Source organism: Ctenocephalides felis, unplaced genomic scaffold (genome assembly GCF_003426905.1).
Source record: "Ctenocephalides felis isolate EL2017-DRISC unplaced genomic scaffold, ASM342690v1 CF-g0.4_SCAFFOLD_03572, whole genome shotgun sequence".
NCBI lineage: Eukaryota > Metazoa > Arthropoda > Insecta > Siphonaptera > Pulicidae > Ctenocephalides > Ctenocephalides felis.
Genome location: NW_020539726.1, coordinates 8,678,595 through 8,704,880, shown reverse-complemented (window position 1 = coordinate 8,704,880; position 26,286 = coordinate 8,678,595). Strand labels below are relative to the sequence as shown.

The 26,286-nt window shown below is 29.3% G+C and overlaps 1 long non-coding RNA gene across 1 annotated transcript in view; it reads left to right on the top strand.

Moving 5' to 3' along the window:
- Positions 1-1,799: 1,799 nt before the first annotated feature.
- The window catches only part of LOC113388006, a 49,060-nt gene continuing 24,573 nt past the window's right edge, over positions 1,800-26,286 (top strand). Inside the window, exon 1 of the long non-coding RNA XR_003368181.1 lies at positions 1,800-2,010. This is a non-coding gene — a long non-coding RNA (uncharacterized LOC113388006). The remainder of the gene's footprint in view (positions 2,011-26,286) is intronic.

Here is a 26,286-nt window from a genome sequence, read left to right as displayed (position 1 = left end):
CCCACAATCTTGAATTTATTTTGAAAATTCTAAAACCATTAGAAAAATGTTGATTCCCAGCAATCGCGTTGATTAGTTTCAGTAAAAAAAAATTGTCTTTTGTTTTAGTAAATCATAAAAAACTAGTGGGGCGCATGGCATCGTGCCTTAAGACAAATTGCTAGAACTTCCCGTACCAAAAATTATTATTTTTTTAAAAACGATTAACATTTTTGAAAAAAATTTACTTCGAAAAAATTAGATTTTTGAGAAACTATAAATTTGACAAAAAAATACTTTTTTTTGAAAAAAAAACTTGAATAAACAAAACCGCTGCCTTCATGAAAATTTGATCGATTTATCATCTTGTCAATACAAGTAAAATGTTTTTTAAATTATTAAAATCGAACGGTCAGTTCTCTTAAAAACTGAGCTACCAATTTTGGCACTTTTTGCCCGGTATCTTCGGAACGGCTAGACCTGCCTTCGCCAAAAACTAATCAGCACGTCTCCTTATCAATAAAATCGCTTCATCCGTGTTCCCGAAATCGACCACGAAAAATTGTATCCGCACACACACACGCACACACACGCACACACACATACACACACATACATCCATCTTTTCTAAGGTATGCCAAAATATTCAGAAACCTTTGAAACGTAAAGATATATAAAAAATTTCACTTTGGATTTTTTTGCGATTAATATAACTTGCCCTACGGGAAGTTAAAAATTGTTTGACAAGTTTGATAACACTTTGTACATAGATAGATTTTGATTGTAGCCTGATATAATATACTAAAAAATTATAGGCCTGCGATAGGCCGTTGAATTATGAAAATTCATCAAAATTATATTTGATATTCGCCGAGCAATTCTAATTAGAAACTATGCGGAAGCAACTCTACGTTCTGCAGTGCATTGTAAATAGCTGAGAACAGCTATAGTTTACATCAAAAAATATATTTTTAGAACACAAAATATAAACAAAATGTTTAGATAATTTGATCAGTTACATCAATTTTGTGGCACAATTAGACTGAAGATTAATTTTCTACGGCAATGTTTTTTTTAGTACTTCCATATAAAAATTGAAGTATTTCATACTTACCTTCATTGCCACCTTTGAATTAAGCATAACAATAATATTTTATCACAAATGTGCCGGATAAAAAATCTCCTATCTAACTTTCCATATTATTGAAAAGCAGAATCCAACTTCAACAATTACAATAATAAATTTACACAAAAAAAATGTTATTTTCCCAATCAATGTACAAACACTAGTAGCTAGTAATAACTTAAAAATTTATAAATATATATTTAAGTTTATTATTAGTACTAAAATTATTTTATAAGTTAATTATTTAATAAGAATTTGTAGTAAACAATTGTATGAATGGCATCTGGCCTTATGATGTATGTCAAAATCCAATAAATAAAAAAATAAAAAAATCTTCAACAATTAACTTTCAAGTTTTATTAATTATTTCATGTTTCAATATTTTACCATTTATTTGCAGTTAATAGAATTATTTTGGTTACTTCGTGCATTCTAAGATCAAAAGTATTCTTTACTTTAGTGCAATTTTTATAATCTTGAAATATGTTCTATATATTAACTTTAATTTTTCTGTTTGATTTTGCCGCCTTGATAGTTTAATTGAATGTATCTAACTTTAGTATGATGTAGAAGACAAAGCCATTATTTGTCATCTGACAACACTGTAAACAAATTAGATAGACGTATCGATATTTTTAGCTTAGTTCATATGTCGGTAGCGTCTAAGTGTGAATGGCAGCACGTTTCTTTGCTGTCTGTCATGTTTTGTGCCTATAGATTGTGAATTTCGTGTTAAAGTGCGAGTGATATTATTAACACCTTATAAAGTATTTCAGTTTTATTTTACAATAATATTTATTTTTGTTTAGTCTTTCAAATAACTTTGTGTTAAGTGACTTAGTGATTTTCTTACAATTTAATGAGTGGTCTGCCGATTGCAGGTCCGCGAGTTCTTGTAATCCAAGGTAAGCCTTAGCAGCGACCATTTATAAAATACTTTTGTGAATATGCGTTTTGTTTGAGCTTTAGGTGATGATTTTCTAAATTAGCAAAATAAGACAAATTACAGCAATCTGCAATTTATGTGATTGATCATAATGAGTTATTGAACCAAAATATTTTATGTGCATGATGTGTTGATAGTTTGCATCCTTTTCTCACGATATTATTAATTACAAGATAGAATTATGGCTTGGTTATTAGTTAAATACAAAACATTATTCTGTTTCAACTGACTCCTTTTTGATAATGCAATTAATACTGCTGTCTGTAGATAAGTTACTGCAATAATGTAGTATTAAAGATAATAACACAATAAAATTTTCTGTATTTATATTAATTTTATCTCATAAGCACAGATACGTGCCTATGTATCCTAAAATCGTAGCTTATTATTCCAAATTTTAATGAATTGACAATGTTTGATTTCTCACATCAGAAAAGCAAATTTTGACACAATTTTTGACTATAATATTTTTTCAAACTTTGATATTTTTTTAAAATTAAACTACTTGCCAAAGGGCCGTAAAATAGTAGTATGTTCTTCAGAACCGTGATATGTATCTATCATAATGAAGTTTCATCGATTTTTTAACTCCCCGTAGGGTAGTTATAGTAATGGGTCAAAAATCAAAAATGAAAATGTTTGCATTGCTCGACGAAGGTTTGGCATACCTCAGAAGAAAATGGATGTTTGTGTGTGTGTTTGTGTTTTTCAACTGATTTGAATGGTTCAAAAAACATTCGATTCCTATTGATAAGGAGAAATAGCTATTAGTTTTTGGCAAAGGCAGGCCCAGCAATTTGAAGATACAGAGCTAAATATACAAAAAATTGCAGTGTTTGAGTGAAATACGCATCCTAACTGAATGATTCAAAAAACGTTTTGTTTGTGTTTACAAAACATTTGCTTTTGGGAAAAAAAACATTTAATTTTTTTTTGTATATCGAAAATAATGATTTCAATTTTAATTCTGGCTAAAGTTTGAAAACTCACTTATGTACTTTAAATAAATATTTTTGACTTTGTGATGCGGGTTATATAATTCAAATAAATATTATACAATGTTACAGTATTTATAATACAGTATCTATATGAAAACATTTAATATTCCTCGAACATTTCGTTACGGCACGGGAGAAGTTCCAGCTATTTGCCCGATGCCATACACCGCTAGTTTTTTTATAGTTAATTACGAAGAAACGAAAATTTGTCGAAAATTAAGGACAAAAGGTTTTTTACTTTCTTGCTATTTTCAAAGAAACAGCTTGGCTGATCGTCGCGCAAAACTACAAACACAAATTGTTAAAGAGTTACATCGAACGGCTTTTAAATTTTTTAAATCGGCCCTGCAGTTTTTGAGGAAACGTCGACAATTGGTCAAAAATCTGTTCACATACTTACACACATACATACATTTTTTCAAATTTAGTCTCCAGTCATATCAGAATGACTTGAATCGCCGAGAAAACAAAATTAGCAAATCGGATTTTTTTGATGAAAACTTCCCCCGAGAACCTACGTGACCTTAATATAATTTTTAAGTATACGGTATTGAATTATAATATGTATTGTTAATTTTTAGTAAGATTCAACGATTATTTATTATATAACCTCTATAGAAGCTTACACGTGGGAGGGGTAAAAAGAACCAATTAAAGGCAAAAGATGTAGATAATAAGAAATAGCAAACAGAAAAGTAAATTAATTAAAAAAAAAACAATTATATAATAAATTCCAACTCTGCTGCTGAATATGTCTATCAAATTATCAGATCATGCTTATACACAGTTTTATCACTGTAAATAAATGTATTCATGAAATTTATATTTTGCATTGGTTGAATGATACAGCTATTATTTTGTAAAATTCCTTTAAAATTAAAATAAGACATTGGACCTGTTCGCCCATTGGCCGTCTCAATATACCCCGCCTATTGGATAAAAAGAACTAGCTTACATTTAAAAAAAAAAACGTAAAAACACATTTATACATTTGGAGTTTTTTATCATTGCTCGAAGCCAAATTGTACGTTTGTGCCCCGCCCTTACCCTATAATTGCAATATGCTAATTAATAAAATGTGTAATATATCAAAATTTCTCTGTAGCTATCAAGAACATTCCAGTAGAATAAACATGATATTAACATTTCCATTTTTACATGTTACGATCCGAACGTACAATACAAAGCTTTGTGCTTTGCATAGGGTTTGTTTTGCGATCATAATAAGCTCTCAACGGTTCATGCGCATATTACTTAAAATTACTTAACATGTTCTAGGGCATATTGCGCTTTAATTACATAATAAGTTCGTTTTAATACGAACTCTGCTGCGGGTCGCGTGAGTATTTGTATACGATGTTGACGTACATATATTTGACTAATTAGCGTCAGGCTTCACAGTTTGTTCACAAGTTGCAAGTTGGTAGTAAAGAAACTTGGCCTAGATTGACATGTCGTTATTTTCTACCAGGAAATCTAGTCCCTTATCTATTCTGCCGGAAATAATACATACGACACACCTGAAGATTCAGCATGATCAATCTCAATTCGTACAAGGAATAATGTGATTATTTGATGTTTTTTTCAACTTGTTTGTTGTTCTGTCTAGCTCGAATGAAATTTTTCATAGTCTAACTTGCGACAATAATTATTTATTTAAAATATTTAAGTGAGTTTTAGAACTTTAGCAAAAATTAATATTAAAATCTGATTTATTTTCAATATACAAAAAACGTAAGTTTGAAAAAAAATCCAAAAGCAATTGTTTCGTCAACACCAGCAGAAAGTTTTTTGAATCATTCAAATAGGATGCTTTCTCACAAACTGCCATTTTTGTACATTCAGCTCCGTATCTTCAAAACGGCTGCACCTACCTTTGCCAAAAATTAATCACCACTTCTTTCTATCATAAGTAATTGAATGTTTTTTAGATCATTCAAATCGGGTGCTCCGTTCTCTCAAAATCTCGATTTATATTTTTTTCACTTTTTGCTCTGTATCTCCGTAACGGCTTGACCTGCCTTTGCCAAAAACTAATCAGCACTTCTTTCTATCAATCGAAATCGAATGTTTATTGAACCATTCAAATCGGATGATCCGTGCGCCCGAAAACGTGAACGAAAAAATGCGGACATACAAAACAAACACACACACACTCACCCATTTTTTCTGAGGTATGCCAAAATGTTTAGAAACCCTCAAAACGTGAAGATATTCAAAAAATTTCATTTTCTATTTTTGGCTCATTGCTATAACTACCCTACGGAAAGTTAAAAAATAATGCCACTTGGCGGTCAAACATAATCATTAGGCATATGCACATCATATTTTCTTTTATAGAAATTATAACAATAAATACACATTTTATGTACATTTATATGGGTTCCGTACCAATGTTCACACGTTAATTACGACGCGGCGATTACGCGCTTCGATATTTCGACTCTAAAACAGCTATGCAGCCGGATTGCTTAAAAAAATGTTCAAAATTTATAAAAAATTCAAAATATAAAATATATATATATATATATTTTTTTTTAAAAGTATTTTTTCGGAAGTTTCAATATTAACAAAAATCTATTTTTTTGAAAAAAAATAGTTTTTGTACGGAAAGTTCCAGCCTTAAGACGCGATGCCATGCACCACAAGTTTCATTTTCATTAAGTATTGAAGTTTAATGTAAGGCCCTGCAAACATTTGTATACTTAGACATGTCTTTATGACGGCAAATATGAACTTATACGTATAATCTGCAGTATGTGCGCCTCGGAGCTCGATCAACATCCATACGTGTTCGAGCGAAACTTGGCACATTGCTTGTGCAAACATTACCTGAGCTTTGCTCCGGTAAATCTCTAATATAGCAATATTGCGTAATAGTGTGTAGTAATTTTGGCGAATTTACGCCATCTTCCTCGTCTCCTAGCTCGAGGCGCCACGTCGCCTATAACGAATGTGTGATTTGGCCCGCGCCTAGGAGCGTGTGACGTCGCAGAACTACCCCATGAGTTATGATGGGGTTATAATTCACCCTCGTAGGTGAACATAGAGATCAGATCTTGATTCACGATCCGTAACGAGGGTTGCCGCATTTCGGAAAATCACTTGAATGTTTTAGATAACGCTCGTGTATGAGTTTTGACCTTATATTATACCTATATAAGATATTACGCCCGCCATGCCTACGCAATCTTGATATATTTATTTTTTGTTTATCTTCAGCAGACTTTACCAGAGATTTTTTTTCATGAAACAAAAATCGTTTGCGATCAAAATGAATTATGTAATGCTATGAAAAGTGGATATAATCATTTACGGGGTTTACGGGGTTTGTCTACTAAGTATCATTGTAATTTGTGTATATATGTATATATATATATATATATATATATATATAGTGAAATCTCATTAAATACATTAAATTTTTTTTTAAGTTTATATATCAAATCGTTATTTCTTTACTCCATACGTACCGATATAGTTATATATCATCTTCAGGTGGTTTTTATTGATTGTTTGCAATAAATACTAAGAACAATTAATCACAAATCTTGTACATTATAAAAAATATTATAATTTCCGATTTTGTCAATTGATTGTAATACACTTTCAAAAATATTTTGAATAGACATTCATTGCTGAATTGTAGACATTGCTGATGATAACAAAATTGCTGATAACAATATTAATTTGTTTCTATGGCAAAGCTGTACAATTTTCTACAATCTCATTTTCAATCTTTCATAACAATATAATTCGAAAATGAATAATTTTGATTCCAAATTGTAAATTACTGAATTCAAAAAAGTACGATAAATATATATAAAAATCTTTAAATATCTAATGTGCCAATTCAATTTAAATAGAATCAGTTTCAGATTTGGTTGGCTCTTACAAAGGTGCATTATACATAATTTAATATATATCTTCTTAAGAATTTGTAGTAAACAATTGCAAGAACGACATCTGGCCTTATGATGTATATCAAAAGCCAATGAATAAAAAAAAATACAAATTTTATTTATACAATGTGTTATTCCTACATAATTACTATATTTCTTGATTCATTCAGCAGTAGTAGACCACCCGGTTATCAAAGTTTTTGTGTTCGTGATATTAATAGAAACATCTACTAAAATTGCTAAAGTAATTTTTTGTATATTTCACATATCATAATACCCAAATAATCCATATCTTTTAATTTTGTCAATATATGCCCACGATTCTCTTCATTCCGCTTCATTAGATATGCAAGCACTGTATGATTGTATTAAATAATAAAAATGTATATAAATATATATATATATATATATATATATATAATTTTTTTTCTCTGACTTCATACTCATTTTTTCTTTAACCTAAGTCTGTACTTCATTTGCTGTTTTGTTCAAGAAATGATTTTTAACATGCGACAATGGAACAAGGTTGCCTTTCTGTCGTGCATGTCTGGGGACAATTATGTTTAACATTTACCATAAGTGTTAGGAAGACGCCATTTATTATTTGAACACATAGAAATGCATGCTGTTTTTCATTTCCTAGCAAGATGTTGAAGTATTCGCTATTATTTTAATCTTAATTATAATAATGATTTGAACAGCGTATTCATGTTTTTTTTTTATAATAATATACTCACTAATGGGTGCTTTAATTTATTATTATAAACCGGATCTTTTGAATATGGTAAATTAATAATAAATTGGACATAAATAAAATTTGGTAATAAATTGTAATTTGGTAATTCGGGATGTATCGAGGAAAGTAGTAGAATGTTATTATAAATGAATTTTCTAGATAAACAATTATGTCAAGGTTTCACACAAATTCCACATTTACCTGATTCGAATATTTGATCATATTAAATTACTAGTTAAATATTTATATTAATTTTTGTATAAATTGATGTTTTGATATTTATATTTTTTTTTGATTGGTTGAAATAACTGCAATATATTACATTAAACTATATATATATATATATATATATATATATATATATATATATATATATATAATATCTAAGAATTATAATAATTTTATTAAAAAAACGTGCTTTGTTATTCGCATTTCTTCTCTACTCCACACTTGTTTTTTCAGATTGCTTTATTGTCTCTAGCAATTTATTGCAATTGTTAAATATACGTGCACTATAGCTTGTTTCTGAATAGCTATTTGTATACTAGAATTTCTGGGCGTCTTGATCACTTTCTGGGTTATTTTGCGCGTATGCAAGCAATAAAAAAGTATAATGAAATGATAGGTTCAATGTTGATTAGTGATGAAATAAAATATGTTTTTAATAACCAGTTCTATATTTATAGTCTTTATTGACAGAGAAAACAAAACTTATAGTAATTATCTTTGAATAATTAACCAAAAGTAGAATCAACAAAACAATATCGTATCTTAGGAATTATTTAACCATATTCAGTATTTTTGTTCAAAATCATTATTTCTTCATAATATTACTCATAGAGTTGTCTTAAATCTTAAAAATAAAATTTAATTTCTGGAAGTTAATGGTAATTGTCTTAGTAACAGAACAAGTTTAGCAACTACGCTCAACTAACCCCAACTCGGAATTTCAAACCAAAAGTGAGTTTATAAAAAAAGCGTGAGAATTATACCCAGTATCTCTGTGCACATTTAAAGTACTATAATCATATGGAAGAATAAAATTTACCTGATTAAAAATAAATAACATTTGACTAAACCAGACGATAACTCGTGATGAATTATTTTTATACTTTTTGGTCTCAAAATAAACAAAACGCCCGTGAGCCTCACTCATTTGTCCAGCGGCCACTAGCGATCGGGGGATGTTTATTTCTCCCAAACCTCTATCTTTCCGCCATATAATGCCTAAACGAACGGCGAATAGTTTTCGAGATATTTCGATTGATCAACTTGCCCCTATGCTCAACTATCCCTGCCCTACTCTAATAATGTTTTAGTAAATAATATTTATATAGTTCTTTTGGTGTAAAATCAATATTTTTTCTTGCTTTTTTCATAATTTTGATATTAGTTCCATTTGCATTAAATTTGTAATCTTTTTTTTCTAAGAATTTTGAAAGACATAAGATTTTTTTTCAGTTTCATTTCTACTATGATTTTTTTCTATACGTCTCGTGCTTCATTTGTCCTGTATTTGTAATTCATAATTATGAATAGTTCTGATTTCGAGATAAACTTTTATTTCGCATTGTTTTTTGGTTATTTTAGTTAATTTTGTACTTACAGCACCTAATAAATTTCATTCAAAATTTTATTTCTTTTTCGTTTTCGTAATAGGTTTTATTCGATATATTTCATCATCACTATTAGGTGCAGTTAGAAATTGATAGCTCTCTTCATTTTTTCTTATTCAGGGTCAATGCATTCTTAATTCGGCCGTTTTGTTTATTACACTTACAATCAGTAAATCAGTATAAATAAAATGACAATACATCATCAGTTATTTATTCCATTTTTGACTGCAACGTTCGCGTTATTTTGCAATTAAATGATGATATGATATGTTTTAAATTTTACAATTTTTCGTCATCATAATATATCATACTGTTCATATTTATTTTAAATAACAATCACTGTTGACTATCTTCCATTCTAGATAGATTAGGTACTGTGCAATTTATCTTTTGTGTGCTTTTCATATAATGATGCTAAATTGCAAACAGCGTGAAATTTGGAATACATTAAAATCAGTTGGAATAAATATTCATAGCATGATACAATAATAATTGAATATATTTTAAATTTTAAAAATAAATTACATTATTTGGTTTGGTAAGCTAGTGGAGCTTGCTCAAAAGATAGTTTCGGTGCAAAAACTTGTATACTAATTTTTAATTTATAGAAGTAGACAAAACTGGTTACGGGAGTGACAGCCTTCATGAAAGCTAAACTTTACTGACTAGAGATAAGAACCAAAAGGAGAAAGATGGAGTATGTTTGATCAAACAAGTTTCCATTGTGGTATTTAACATGATCTGTATACCGATTCCAAAGAGTCAAAATGGAGTTTGTTTGCTCAATTTCCTTCAATAAGAACTATTTTGTTCACACCCTCAGGACGGTTGTGACACTTACTCTTTTTATATGATTAGATTTTATGACTTTTATATGATTAGATTTTTTTATTAGCAATGTTATTGCTAATTAAAGAAGAATGGCACAACCGTACCCAGTCTTCCCTATTATGAACTTGAATTAATTTTTCAAAACCACGCAGTTTTCCGACAAAACTGTTTTGTTTTGTGCATTTTAAATGTGAGTTGCATAAATGTTGGTATTTGTAAATAAGTTTTACACCAATTTTTGTTTTATCGATTTTAATATTTTTTAAATTTTGAACAAATCAGTATTTAGTGTTCAATGTTTTTCCTGTGATACCTTATATTTACTCTCAGGTGAAATAATCAAAAGGCAACTTATTCGTTGTTCTTTCTAGTTTTCGATTATATTTTACATATATTCATTAGCATTTTGTATCACGGTATCATATAACTTTTTTTTAGCAAGATGAGATCAAATGATTTGAATATTCTTGATAATCGTGTATTTTTTAAAATATTTATTAACTAGACATTTTTAGTTAATAATTATAATTATGTGATGAAATCCATATACAATTCGAAATTTTGAAATTTTCAAAATTTAATAAAACAAATTATATTTTATTCTAATTCTATCGAACATATATTTTATTTTTTCCTATTCTAATAAAATTACTATATTTTAATACGCTCAGTTTTCATAATATTCATAAACGATTGTAGTTTTTAGTACCTCACTTTCTAAACGTGGCTGAAATTTTGCGATTGCTTATAAATTATCAAAATATTAAGAGCGCAACATAAAATATTATTATTCAAAAAATCTAGATCCCAAAACAAATATTATCATTTCCTGATACATAATAAATTACTAAAATGTTTTTTTTTTCTACAATATTTTACATTTACAGTTCCTAGTATCAAACTATTTAAAAATTAAGAAGTTAAAATTTAACTATTGTCTACAAATTTTTCGAAATACCTATATAGTTCAATTTTGAATACTATTGTAATATTACCTGTGTGCATCTTGACAAATCTATAACGTTAATAGTTACAATCTGGTACGACATTGATTCGATTTTTCAATAATGTGTACTAATTAAATAATTTGTCGAAAATAGCTAACGTGGTTTGAAAATTTATACAAAATTTAATAATCTGCAATATGACACTGCAGAAGAGACTCGGTACCGTACATGTCACTTTTTTTGATCAGCAATAATTTTGTTAATTTTCCAATTAGATGAAGAAAAGAATATTAAATTGTAATCTGAATGTTCACGTTTGTGGAAATCTTGAAATACTGTCTTTGAATACGATGAGATAGTCATAAAATCAACTTACATAAGAAATAGTTAAAAAAAAAAATAGTTGGAAACACCAAAATAGTTCACAACAACTTTTTTTGTCTATAAAAACAATAGTTTGTAACATAACATAATAGCATCATTTAAAGTATGCTTATGAATTATAATATAAAAATCTATAACAAAACATCATTTTTTAAACAAAGAGTCATCAAAAACTTTGTAAAATCGTTGTGATCTTTGTGAATTTTTTTGAAATCCATGCAACTTGTCTTAATTTGCCTCTTACATCTAGTTTTTGTTCTAATTAGTGATATCAAAATGCTAAGTTTTCACTCATATTAAACATGCGTGATTTTTCAATGTCCAAATTTACATATTCACTTCAACGAGCTTCCAAAAACTAAATCTGTTCTAGAGCCAAATCAGGCTAATCGGTGTTTGACTACCATATCTATCTATCAATCACACAAGATTTCTTCAGAGATATTTCCTTATAGCCAGAGGCCCTCAAGTTTTGCCGCCGAGCATATGGCACATCGAATAATAGATCTTATATTCTATTCCGGATGCAAAACTTTTCCGAACAAGCTGCTAATAAAATCCTCACATTCATGAGATATAGAGTCTTTGTGCGGAATTTTTGTTGCTCGACTTATCTAAACTAAGCCGGGATTCTTTGTAGGGTATTGAGAATAAAAAATATTTCGTAAATTATTGCCTATAATAATTGATTATACTTTTTGATGCTGTGAAAACAAATCATTGACAATATTCTAATGTGATCAAGTTTATGTAGTAATTAGTGGTGCATTAAGGCAAATTGCTGAATCTTTCCGTATCTTAACTAAACATTATAGTAATAGAAGTAATCAACAATTTAATAAAAAAAAGACCAACGCATATTAACAATTGTTTTAAATATGTTCATATAGATTATAACAATTTGTGATAAGAGAATGCAATACCGGTATATAGGTATACTGGTGTATAGGTATACCGGTGTGATTAGGTAAAGCAATGCCGGTGTATATACAGATATACCGTCTAATTTTTTGGCATTATTAATACCGCTATTTACAAATATCGGTATTTTTAACTTCCCGAAGGAGAAGTTTATGTTTTAGTCAAAAAATTCGAATTGCTAATTTTATGTTCTCTCGACGTTTCAAGCCATTCTGAATCGAATGAGACCAAATTTGGAAAAAGTATGTGTGTGTGTGTGTGCGAACAGATTTTTTGCCGTAAATCGACGTTTTCTCAAAAACGGCAGGACCGATTTCAAAAATTTAGAAGCCATTAGATGCATCTCGATGAGGACTAGTGTTTCTAAATTTTGTGCGACGATCGGCCGAGCCGTTTCTTTGTAAATCGCAGAAAAGTGAAAAATTTTTCATCCACGTTTTAGCCCGCAATTCTGAATCGATTATGAAAATTCAAAAACTATTCGAAAAATATTGGTTGGGAATCGACCTGATTAGTTTTTGGTAAAGATCGGCCGGGCCGTTTTCTTGTAATAAGGTGTTAAAAAAATTTTTTTTGACGATTTTCACAAAATTTTTTTTTGACGGTAGATACCATAGTCTTTTTGATTATACTAAAATATTACGGTCCTACGACAAGTCGCTTAATTTTAAAAAATCGTCAAAGTTTGCAAAAATTAGTGTAGTTTTTTTGTCGTTTGTCAAAATTATAACTTTCATCGACGATTGCTCAAAAACGCCTGAATCGATTTCAAAAATTTAAAAGCCAATCGATGTATTTTGATGTGGATTATTTTTTGACAGTTTTGTGCAGCGATCGGCTGAGCCATTTCTTTGTAATTTGGAAAAAAGTGTCAAACTTTTCGTCCACGTTTGTAAGCTCATACTACCATATCGATTTTAAAAAATCAAAAACTGTTCGAAAGATATTAGTTGGGAATACTTATTGGTTTTAGGAGAAAATCCATCGAGCCGTTTTTTTGTAATTAAAAGTTGAAAAAAAAATTAAGTCCATTTTTATGGAACTTTTTTAGCGATATATATTCTGGTCTTATAAAACTTGCTGAAATATTACGGGCTTACGACAAGTAGTTTAATTCTAAAAATTCATCAAAGTTTGGGAAAATGAGTAGTTTTTTGACGTTTGTTAAAATTAAAATTAGACGATTTACTTGGTGTAACGATAGAGTGTTCGTTCGTTTTCAATTATGTGTAATGAATCCACTCGGAATACACTCATAAAGTAATTTATTTTTTAGTTATTGAGTCGATTATTTGCACATATCGGGAAGTTCATGTAACTTGCCTCAAGGCAAAATAGCCATACTAACTAGTTTGGTATTGAAACATAAGCGCTAGTTGCTACATGTCATACTTAAATTTGAGTTACTCGGAACTATCTAAACTCCAAATCTTATAGCTTAAAACAGAATTCTAGATAGTTCTATTGTATAAACAAGTGTCAAAATATTATCTGGACTCGTCTCTAAACTGATTACTTTTTCTTTCCAAACAGTTTTATGTGAGAGTCTTAATGATTAAAATTGGACTAATAGATAAACGTATTTAATATGAGATGATTTATTATTTGATAAAAAAAATATATATTAATGAACTTAAACTAATTATGTTGACCAGAAATTTGGCTTAAAGCTGATGCAATCATCACTAGGTGTCAATTTTCTTGGAACGTCACAAAATATTGACATTGCTTCTTGACTTTTTTTGTTGTCGCAAATATTATATTTGCATTTGAGAAAATTCTTTCTATATGCTATACAAGTTCTAATTAGTTCTTCTCATTTGTTATCAAAAACAGTTATACTTGTATATTCTATATATATATATATATATATATATATATATATATATATATATATATATATATATATATATATATATAATAACTAATATAGCTAATATATATATATATATATATATATATATATATATATATATATAGCTATATTAGTAACGTTTGTAGTACAAACGCCTGAGAGCTTTCGAACTGTTCCGGTTATTATTCATGGCGTTCGATACTGGAAGCTCCGTTGGCGGTTTCAATTTGTTTGCGATGCCATGATCGATATTATAGGTCTGTGCTATATTTATGAAAACTCAGAATTTGAAATAGTTCTAAAATATTAAAATGGTTCATAAGCGGATCGCAATAGTGCAATGTCTATCAGAATAATTAATAACATGAAACATTTCACTAAATACTTAAAATATATTAGGTTGGGAAAAATCTATTATTTTTGGTTTAAAATCTTGGTTTATTGATTTAAAACTGTTTTATGTTCGATATAGGCTCCTAGGCATGTTACGACTTCCGACATGTCAGTCAAATTCGATCATTTTATTTCTGATTTTTTCGACATTTTCAACGACCGGCCTACCTGTGCGAGGTGCATTTTTAACATAAAAAAATTCCTGAACGGAATCTACCAACCAAAATTGCACATAAGTGGCTGTGACAGTAACTAAACCATAAACACCATTCACAATTTTAGCCGCCTGGCTTGCATATTCACTTTTGTCAAAGAAAAAGCATAAAATGTACCAAATGTAAGTTAGATTCTTCTTTCTGTTCAAATTTCACCCAAAAAGGAAAAGAACTATATATCACATAAAACAAAACTAATTTCTGGTAATTATCTATTAATGTTCAACTCACGCCATAATAACAAAGTGATCAATCTGTATACAAGTAATTAAAAAAAATCGAACAAAAAAACTTACTTTTGGCTTTTTAAAAGTAATTCGATCCGTAAATCATGTTAATGTAGGACGCTGAATGAAAGCAATAATGGAAACTTGTTCAAACAAGCATACTTCATCTTTCTCCCTTTGGACCCTATTACAAAATCAGTATAGTTCAGCTGTAAAGACGACTGTCAGTACCGTAAACTGGCACCATCAAACCCAGTCTCCGAGATTTGTAAAACTTTTTGGATGTAAAAGTAATGAAACTAAAATCAGTATTTTTAACTTCCCGTAGGGTAAGTTATAGTAATCGCAAAAAAATCGAAAACGAAAATTTTTATATATGGTTACGTTTCAAAGGTTTCTGAACATTTTGGCACACCTTAGAAAAAATGGAAGTATGTGTGTGTGTGCGGATACAAATTTTCGTCGACGATTTCGGGAACACCGATCAACCGATTTGAATAATTTAAAAAACATTCGATTCGTATTGATAAGGAGACGTGCTGGTTAGTTCTTGGCGGAGGCGGGCCTAGCTGTTCCGAAGATACGGGGCAAAAAGTGCCAAAAAAGGTAACTCAGTTTTTAAGAGAACGGGATGTTCCAGCAATTTGCCTTAAGGCACGATGCCATGCGTCCCACTAGTTCTTCACAAATTTGTCTCTTCTTCGCTCGACATAGAACGAACTGCAAAATCTAAGTTGTGGTTTGGAGTAGATCAAACGTCCTTGCACACCTTTACCGCTTACCACCTTTTACACGATTCCAAAGTGTACATCATTATTAACAGCTTCATCGCACGATTCCTAACACGCCATCCTTGTAGTAAAAGCAGGCAGAGGCACTAGTATGATGTGTTTATGTGTAATGAGTTCTTTGATAAACTCACAGCTGACATGGAGGTCGCGCGTTTGTACGGTGATAAGTTTTGAACACGCCCGAGAACTTTGAGCGGTGGAGCCGCCGGTACATTCGTAAAATATCTGTTGCTGATACCTGGTTTGAGTTTCGAGAACGGAGAAATCTGGTGACGAGTTTATCCACTTCGAATAGTGTTTTAGGAAATAAATGTATTTCAAAATATACTATATAATAGCAAAATCGTATTCCAAATCCGAATATGTGTGGTAAGGTGATTCTAACACAAGTAAGATATTCTATAATAAATCCAAAATACAACTTTCACTGTTTTTGTTTTCTATAACTAACTAGTTGGTATTGGTATTTTGCCTTGAGGCAAATTACATGAACTTCCCGATTTGTATAAATAATCGACTTAATCCATGATAGATAAAACAATTTGAGTAGTTAAAATTATTCGAAGTGGATTTATTACACATTATTGAAAATCGAACACGTCAACCCGGTCGAAGTATTTTTTAGAAGCAAATTTTTAAAAATCAATAAATTTGTTTAGTATGTTCATTAAGACCAAGTACTTCATCGTTATACCAAGTAAATCGTCTAATTTTAGTTTTATCAAATGTCAAAAGAACTACTCATTTTCTCAAACTTTGATGAATTTTTAAAATTAAAATGTGGCCGAAAAGTTTAACTCTTTTTTCCAAATTACAAAGAAACGGCTCGGCCGATCGTCGCATAAAACTGTGGAACGATAATCCTCATTGAGATACTTCAAATGGTTTTTAAATTTCTGAAATCGGTTCAGGCGTTTTTGAGCAAACATCGATGAAAGTTCTAATTTTGACAAATGCCAAAAAGACCATACTAATTTTTGAAATCTTTGACAAATTTTTAAAGTTAAACGAGTTGTCGTAGGGCCGTAATAATTTAGTATGATCTAGAAGACGACCGACAAAAAAAATAATAATGATGGACAAAAAAAAAATTAACACCTTATTACAAAAAAACGGCCCGGCCGATCTCTACCAAAAACTAATCAGTACGATTTCCAACCAATATCTATCGAACAGTTTTTGAATTTTCAAAATCGATTCAGAATTGCGGGCTAAAACGTAGACGAAACATTTTTCACTTTTCTGCAATTCACAAAGTAAATTCTGCGTATTGGACGATCGTCGCACAAATACATCGAATGGCTTTTAAATTTTTGAAATCGGTCGAACCGTTTTTGAAAAAATGTCGATTTACGGCAAAAAATCTGTTCACATACACGCACACACACACATACTTTTACCAAATTTCGGCTTAGGGACGTTAAGTATTACGTAAGCAGATTTATTACAATTATTTACCCCCCCCCATCCCCTTTGTCAGCAAAAGTAAGTAAAGTTTTTACCCAAAATAAGCAATATAAGCAAATCAATAACCCCGCCGCCCCCCTACAGTGCCTACGTAATACTTGAATGCCCCCTTATTCGATTCAGAATGGCTTGAAACGTTGAGAAAACATAAAATTAGCAAATCGGATTTTTTTATGTAATATTTAACTTCCCGAAGGTGAGGTTTATGTTTTCATCTTCCATCAATAATTTGTTTTCAACTTCTCGTAGGATTAGTTATAGTAATAGTCCAAAAATCGAAAATGAATTTTTTGCACATATTCACATTTCAGGAGTTTCTGAACATTTTGGCATACCTTATGAAAATGGATGTATGTATGCACTTCGTGAGGATATAATTTTTCTTCCCCGCACGGTTCAACCGATTTGAAATATTCAAAAAACATTAAATGGGGAAATATGCTCATTAGTTTTTGGCATGACGTGCCCAGCCGTTTTACAGATACGGAGCAAAGAGTGCAGAAAATAAAAGGAAAAATTTTGGTAGAAACAGCCCATCCGATTTACATTATTCTAAAATCATTCAATTCGTAATGATGTGAAGAGGTGGTGATTATATATGGGCAAAGACAGGTCCAAGACGTGTCGTAGATTAAATGAGTTAAATGTACTAAAAATGACAGTTTTTTTGAGAACGAAGCAACCGATTGAAATGATTCAAAAAATATTTTGCTTGTGTTGACAGTGTGAAGAAACGATTAGTTTTTGCGTAAGACATTTTTTTATTTCAAAATTTCGAAAAAAATAATTAATTTTTTTTAATATAAAAAAAAATATTCGGATTTTAATTTTTCTTTTAAACAAAATTTCAAAGTTCACTTGTATTCTCGAGATAAATAATTCAAACTTGGCAATTTAATTTATATAATCCTCAAAAAGATGAGACAAGGTCCTTCATTCCAACTCAACTTTTTGTTAATATTTAGTTTTGTTTATTTACTTTTCATGTAGAAAATATAAAAACGTCGTCGAATTCATAAAATTTCATATAAAGTTGTATATAAAATTACAGTATTTATAATAATCTATTTCAAAACCTCAAATATTTCATTACGGTACGGGATGTTTTACAGATGGCAATCCAAATAGTGGTCTCATATCATCGTAATAAATTTTATTATTACAATTTCGGTAATAGAACGAATATTTTATTGATGCAGCAATGCCGGATAAGAATTCTTTTTACCTGAAAACATATTGGTATCTACAATTCTAAATAAAAACCTATGTCACTTCTGCTTGAGACTTCTCGAAGAGGGACCGTATGCAGGTCCAGTCGCTCTAGCCACGAATATTAATTTTGAAGCACAAATATTAATTTATATTTTTGAAGCGAGCACAAATATTAATTTTGAAGTTCTAAAATATGAATAAGATCTATATTTGCACATATTTCTAAAGTACAAACTTTCATAGAGCTTTTTGACTAGTAGTTTTTAGTTTTTTGTTATTAATATATATTTTAATGTATTTTTATAATATTCAAATTTAAAACGATTGTTTAATTGAGAACACTATTTTTTCATAGAGAATTTAGTTAGTTTTTTTTTATTTTGTTCCAAATGTCATTCTTACAATTCTTAATGACCTTTTTATGTAATCTGTTTATGTAATTTGTAGAATAGTAGTGTCTAGTTACTAGGTCTCTCGGTTTGTTTAGTACTAGTCTCATTGCCTTTTTCTGTATAGTCTGTAAAATCTGAAAGTTTTTTTTTAGATATCGCATGCAACAAGGAAACAGTGTACAACGGGCGAATAAGTGTGGAGTATATCGTCCGTTTGATTTTCACGATCAGCAGGCTTTTGTGGTTCAAAAGTGATCATAATATTTTTATTATCTATTATCACTCACTGATCTTGATAAATATTGATGCCTTAGTCAACACACAGAATGTTGTCTATAAGCGGCACCCGTAAAATAATAAAAATATTAAAAAATTAACATTATTCAATTTATATTTTTGCATCGATCGACAGTTATGGCTATTATTGAAGATATAAGTTACAGCTGAATAGGAGGATGGGGTCATGCCAATTTTTAACGAGCATCGAACTGTTCGCTAACTAAATTATCAATAACGATATGAATGAGAGAAAAACAATGTTAAAAGTTCAAGCAACAAGAAAATAAATAAAAGAGCTTTTAAAGAGCTTTAAAAGAGTACTCAAAAACAGTATAATGAACTCTCAATTAAATATACATTGAATCTCTAGAATTGTCTTCAATTTCTTGATAGGGGTGAGTTACAGTGCGGGATGTTTGCCTCGCAAAGATTGATTCCATTATAATAAGTGCTTCATTAGTAGAAATGAAGTATAACAATGCATTATTAAATAGTACAATCGATTAAATATTCGTGTATGCAGTTGTATAGGAATTGTAACTCTTGCTATGAAAAATCTTGTGAATAAATATTAGTGTTCTAGTTGCGGTTTATTTGCATAAGTATCATAAATTCTCAAACGCGTTGTATTCCCTATATTGGAATGCAAAAGATTTCATATAGAATAAAGTATGAAGGGGTAAATGCAAGCCATGATATGCAATATGTTATTTTTAATATCAGAACTTTTTATCATAAATAATTTTCGTGATATGAAAATAAATATTTATGTAAATTTGAAGTAGGAAGTTAAATCTATGATTTAAAACTATTGTTTTTGCTAATATACCTATTGATTTATCAAGTTGCACCATAATGTCTGACCATCAAGTATCATATTTTATCTATTTATTTCAATGTATTTAAAATTATTTATCTTTCTGAATGAGAAGTTTGTTTCAGTTAAATGTTAAAAGTTAAATTTTGTAATTAAATGTAGAAAAAAAATGTACCAAAATTTTGTTGGTTTCTTATGATGATAGTGAATCATGGTTATACTAAATATACTAAAATTTTACGGTCCGACGACAAATGAATTAATTTTAAGAATTTATCAAAATTTAAAAAAATATGTCATTTTTCTGATGTTACAAGTCAAAATTTGAGGTTCGTCAACGTTTTCATAAAAACGTCCAGATATAATATTAAGTTTTTTTTTTAAATGTTCTGGTGTGTTTTACGAAATTTTACGTGTACAATTAAATTAAGTTCATGCACTACGAGAATTGATTGAATTGAAAGAAATTTTACAAATCAATTAAAATTTTAAATGTTAGGATGCTCTTTTGGGATATACAATCACGTGTTTGTTCACTATAAATTAATATAATTACATTATTTGTAAACGTGTTCGAGAGATATCTAATGGAAATAGCTATTTTTAGCTTTAAGTGGATGTGAACACTTTATTTTCAAAATAAACAGTTGAAACTTTTATCTAAACATCTCAATCTCTATTTCGGTAACAACTACGTCAATTATTATACCTATCGGAAAGTTTTTGCAATTTGCAAAATACCACCTCCAAATTGTTTTAATATATAATTCTAGTTTTGATTCACAGTATCGTTCGAATAATTGCACTGTCGCTTTTATGAAAACATTATGATTCCCATAATTTTTTTGGTTGACTATTTTTTATTATTGTTTACTAGAGAGAAACCAATAATTCTTTAAATAAATATTCTTAATTTTTCAACGATATCTATTCATAGAAGCTGAGAAGATTCTACATTATTTTGTTTCATTACAAAGTTTACTAATTGCATAACTCATGACAAAACGATATTGACTATGAGTAATACCAGTCATTGTTATTACATTTTGATAAAACCATATTATGCATTAAAATATGTTTATATTTATTATATTATATTTTATATATTTCATGTTCATATTTATTAATTGATAATGGTTTGAGTTTTTAGTTTGTACAATTGTGCTGAACGAGTCGATATAATTATTAGTGAAAGTAAATTTAGTAAAGATGCCTCTGAACATTTTTTTACTACCACGGTGTCATAGAATATACAATTTATTTATTATTCTTCATATTTAAATGTATAGTTTAGATAGATAAATACTAAATTTTCATAAAAATTTGATAGACAATTTAAATTAAATACTATACTATATTTTTAAAATAAGATTCTTTGACACATTTTTTAAGAAAACCATGACGTTACTGTATAGTATTAATTTATTTATAATATTTATTACGATTATCGCTTAGATAATATAAAATTATTAATCAGTAATAAATTAAATATTAATTATTAATGCATAAATATTCATATTAAAAGTTGTTATTAAATTATACAAACAATTTTGCTTTTTAGTTTCCAAATTTTGGCATGACAGCATTCTTATTATTATATGTTTCGGCAAATTGAGTTCAGCTTAATTAAAGTGTTATTAGTTACATTGCTAAATTAAAGTATTACCAATGAAGTGAAACATTAATATTTAAACAAACAAAAATAATTGACTCTATTGACTAACTGATTAAATAGGCAATATTATTTTTCATCAAACGCATTGTTGAAACTTCAACTTTTCAACTTTTACTACATTTTTCTATGAATAATTGTCTGTTTTACTCTAATTAAACTGCTGATGTGAAATTCATCACATAAAATGTATATATTCTAGATACTGGCATAAATCCTTCATAATGTTTGTTCGTCAGACCGACTTTAATTAATTTCCAATAAGTTGCATAACTTCGTTAACATTTATGTTTATTTTCACACTGTTTACGTTAATGTGAGTACATGTTGATCAATAACTAACAAACAACTATTGAAGTGCGTAAGTTTAATAAACTATTTTAATTTAGCTTGCATATTATGCTTTCCTTGTAAAATGTAATTAAACCGTTTATTTTAAAAGCTTCTTAAGATGCCCGAGCTATTGCCTAAGACGCAACTAGTCTGTATGTAATGAAAAATATCATTTTCTCGATTGTGCTAGAAAAATTCTAAAAATGATTTTCTGAGTTGAAATTTATTTGCAAATGCATCATGATTATGTAAAATAGATAATGAAAGTTTTTGCAAACGGTGAAATAAAACAAGGCTTGCTAACGAAATTGATATCAATGCAATCAGAATAATTTTTATAATTTACTTTGTTGTTAGTCACAATATTTATTACGTCAGATATGAAAAATATACTTATTATTAAAATTCAGGTTACTTGCAAATTATTATAAGGTAGAGCAAAGATTCGCTCGTAAAAATCCACCACAGATATCTCATAAACAAGTAAATCTAAGAATTTTTTAACAACAATATTTGAAAGAATGGGTAAAGAATGTATTATCTCTTTGATTCTTACGGCGTCGTCATCGGGTGATAAACGGAAATTTTTGAAAATCCAAAACAAAAGTATTTTTTTTTGTTGTTCGTTTTTTTTTGGGTAATGAGCTCTGTTGTTTAGTGTACGAGACCGTAATATAGTTCTTAAGTCTGTGTTATCTAAAAGTTTTATAAAATGTAATGTCATTTTTAAGGTCAGATTCATCAGTGCTTTTTATTTAAACTCTAGGAAACCTTCTATGCGCATGATGTGAAAGAGACCATATGAGCCTTTACCCTGGCAAAGGTGCAAACAATAAAATATAGTTAATAAAGATATACAGCAAGTTAAAAAAATTACAAAAGACGAGTTAAATATATATTGATTCCAACTCTGCTAATGGATGTTTCCGACTTAATACCACAGAGTCAGAGTTATAAGGTACATGTTATGTCTGTAAAAAATGTACCCATGAAATTCATATTTTGCATTGGTTAAATGATATAGCTTGTTAACGCGTCATTCCCAACCCTGGTATAATTATTATATTTTATTATCTCCATGCAGGATAGCGACAATAAACCGTCATCCCTTTCATTGTTACGCATCCTGTCCCAAAATCGGTAATCATATCAGTAATCCATTTTTCCTAGAATTTTTATCACCTGTCCCTAACTATATCATCCTATCATCCTTATATTTCCAAGAAATTCGCACTACCTGTATTCAGTTTAAATTCTCCGTATCATGCAATTTTTCAACCAATACCTGATCGGTTGATAAATGTAATAACCACTGATTGGTTCCAAAATTGTAATGGGGTGTCCTTAATTCCACAAAATGGGCCAATCAGAAAAATATATAAAATTATAAAATCTATATAATTTAGTATCAACTTAAATTTCACATAGCTAAGATCAGTCGTAAATGAACATTCAATAACATATCATCTATAAGTCTTAATATTACAAATACACAATAATTAAACAGATATTCATCATATTTTATTTTTATTATTCAAACGGTCTGATATAGCCAACAACTAAATATATCTGGTCCTTCGACAAAGTGCAAGTGTTCAATAGAGTTCGGCAGCATCCAGATAGATCACGAACTTCTAAAACACTTTAAACCTATCTTAACAAATACTTTTTTTTGGCCATTCAAACCAAATGGTCATTTTATTAAACATTTTTTGGTCCCCATCGAACCGGACCAACCAGTGAAAGTGAAGGAAATAATCTAAATCTAAAACCTAAAACTTATAGTGCACAGTGTAATTATTTAAATCATCATCTTTTAACATAATACATTGCATCCCATAAACATTAATCTAAAATCAAATTTAATCAACTATTATATCAACAACAATTCAAACAATTAAATCACACTAACATCAACATTAACAATAAATCTCAGTGTAAGTGCGTTGTGTTATTATCGTGAAACAACAAGAAGCATAATTATAGCACAATAAAGCTGCTGCACATTATCAAGAAAACAACAGCTGAATCCAAATCAGCTCATGAGGAACTATTGCGGACACGGGACGCCGACAACATAAAGGTCAGACTAATTTTAAGCACTCCTTTGCATTATAGCCTTATATCCATTATCAATACCTAACTTTTTTTAATTATTGTAGTTGATCTGTGTTAATATGGATTCTTTAAAATTTTTAAAAATCAAAAAGAGAGTAATAAAATCTCGTTTAACTCGAATCGATAATTTTTGTAAAAAGTTAGGAGAAAATGCGAGTGAATTAGATATGCCAGAACCTGAAGTGATTTTAACGGAGTTAAAGCCATTGTTAGACATATTTCAAGAATTAATAATCGAAATAGCAAACAATATTGATGACGACGCGCAAACAGACTTATTAATAAATACTGAATTTGGTGATTTCAATAACACTTATAGTAAATGTATCTCTATCTTAGAAAGACATATTAGAACATTCAAAACAATATCTAGTTTAAGTAATAGCATCGGTGACAATTTCAATCGAACAAACAATATTAAATCACCAGTAATTAATTTACCTCATTTCGACGGTACTTATCTAAATTGGTTACAATTCCATGATTCATTCAATTCGATTATTCACAACGACCAAAATATTAGCAATTCCCAAAAGTTCCATTATCTAAAATCCTGCCTAAAGGGCGAAGCAGGTAAAACCTGCTACCGCGGACAATTACATCATTGCTTGGGAATTGTTAAAATCGCGGTATGAGAATAAGAAACTTATCGTAAATAATCATATCAAATCACTATTCAATTATCCGTCGATTCCATCTGAATCTGGCAAAAGTCTTCGCGATCTAATAAAAACATTCAATAAGCATATAAGGTGTCTAAAAGCGTTAGAACAACCTACCCAATATTGGGATCCATTAATTAATTATTTACTTTTATCAAAAATTGATAACAAAACCCGTCAAGAATGGGAAATATCATTAAACAAAGGCTCTGAGCTTGTAACGTTTTCCGAGCTCATAACATTTTTAAATCAAAGATGTCAAGTTTTTGAATCAATTAATATTAACGAATCTAACAACAACAAACATAAAAACTTGACATATCTGAAAAATGAAACTAAATCATATGCGGCAACAAACAACATTAACTGTTTATTTTGTAATCGTAGCCATCATTCGCCATTTTATTGCGAAGAATTGAAAACATTATCTCCCGAAGTTAGGCTATCTAAAGTAAAAAATTTAAATTTATGCGTGAATTGCTTACGAAACAATCATTCCACTCAAAACTGCTTTTCTTCAAATCGATGCAATATATGCAACGAAAATCATCACAGTTTATTACATATAGAAAACAAAAATTCATCAACAAATCCAACCCAAAATACTATACAAAATGTTTCATGTTATAGTGAAAATAATTCAAATCAAATACTTTTACCTACAGCTTTAATTAACGTTCTTGGACTAATAACAAATGGAGAGTTTGCAGAGTTCTACTTGACTCTGGATCAACGTCTAATTTCATTACTAAAAAATTTGCCGATAAACTCGGATTAGACAAACAAAACATAAACATGCTAGTCAGCGGTATTAACCAAAATTCTTCAAAAATAAAAGAAAAAGCAACTGTAACATTAAAATCACGCGTCTCGAATTTTGCATCAAAACTATCATGTTTGATTCTGGAAAACATAACCTCGAATATTCCAGCGGCATCATTCAAATCAAACAATTTTAAAACTCCCAAACACTTAAAATTAGCAGATCCCGCATTTAACATAAGCGATAAGATAGATCTCTTAATAGTTTCTGAATTATTTTGGAAAATCTATTGCAATGGAAGCATAAATCTCGGCAACAATAAACCGATTCTTCATAATACAAGATTAGGTTGGGTTGTAGTAGGCAAAGTACCATCAAGTGAACCAACATCTTTCACTATGTGTAATTATTCAACAAAATTAGAATTACCGGTGCAAAGGTTTTCGGAAGTTAAAGCTCAACATATAATCAAAAACAAAAATCAATACAAATATTCCATTTCTAATATATTCAAAACAAACGACACTCGATTTATCGTAAAAAACTCGCTTAAAAACAACGATAATTTTAAAACTCGAAAATATTACTCAATACCCAGAAAGCGATGTTATTAAAAACGTCTTTTCCCTAGTAGCAATGAATCTGATCTGAATATGATTTTTATGTAAGCTAAATATGATTTTCAAATATTGAGCCCATATGAT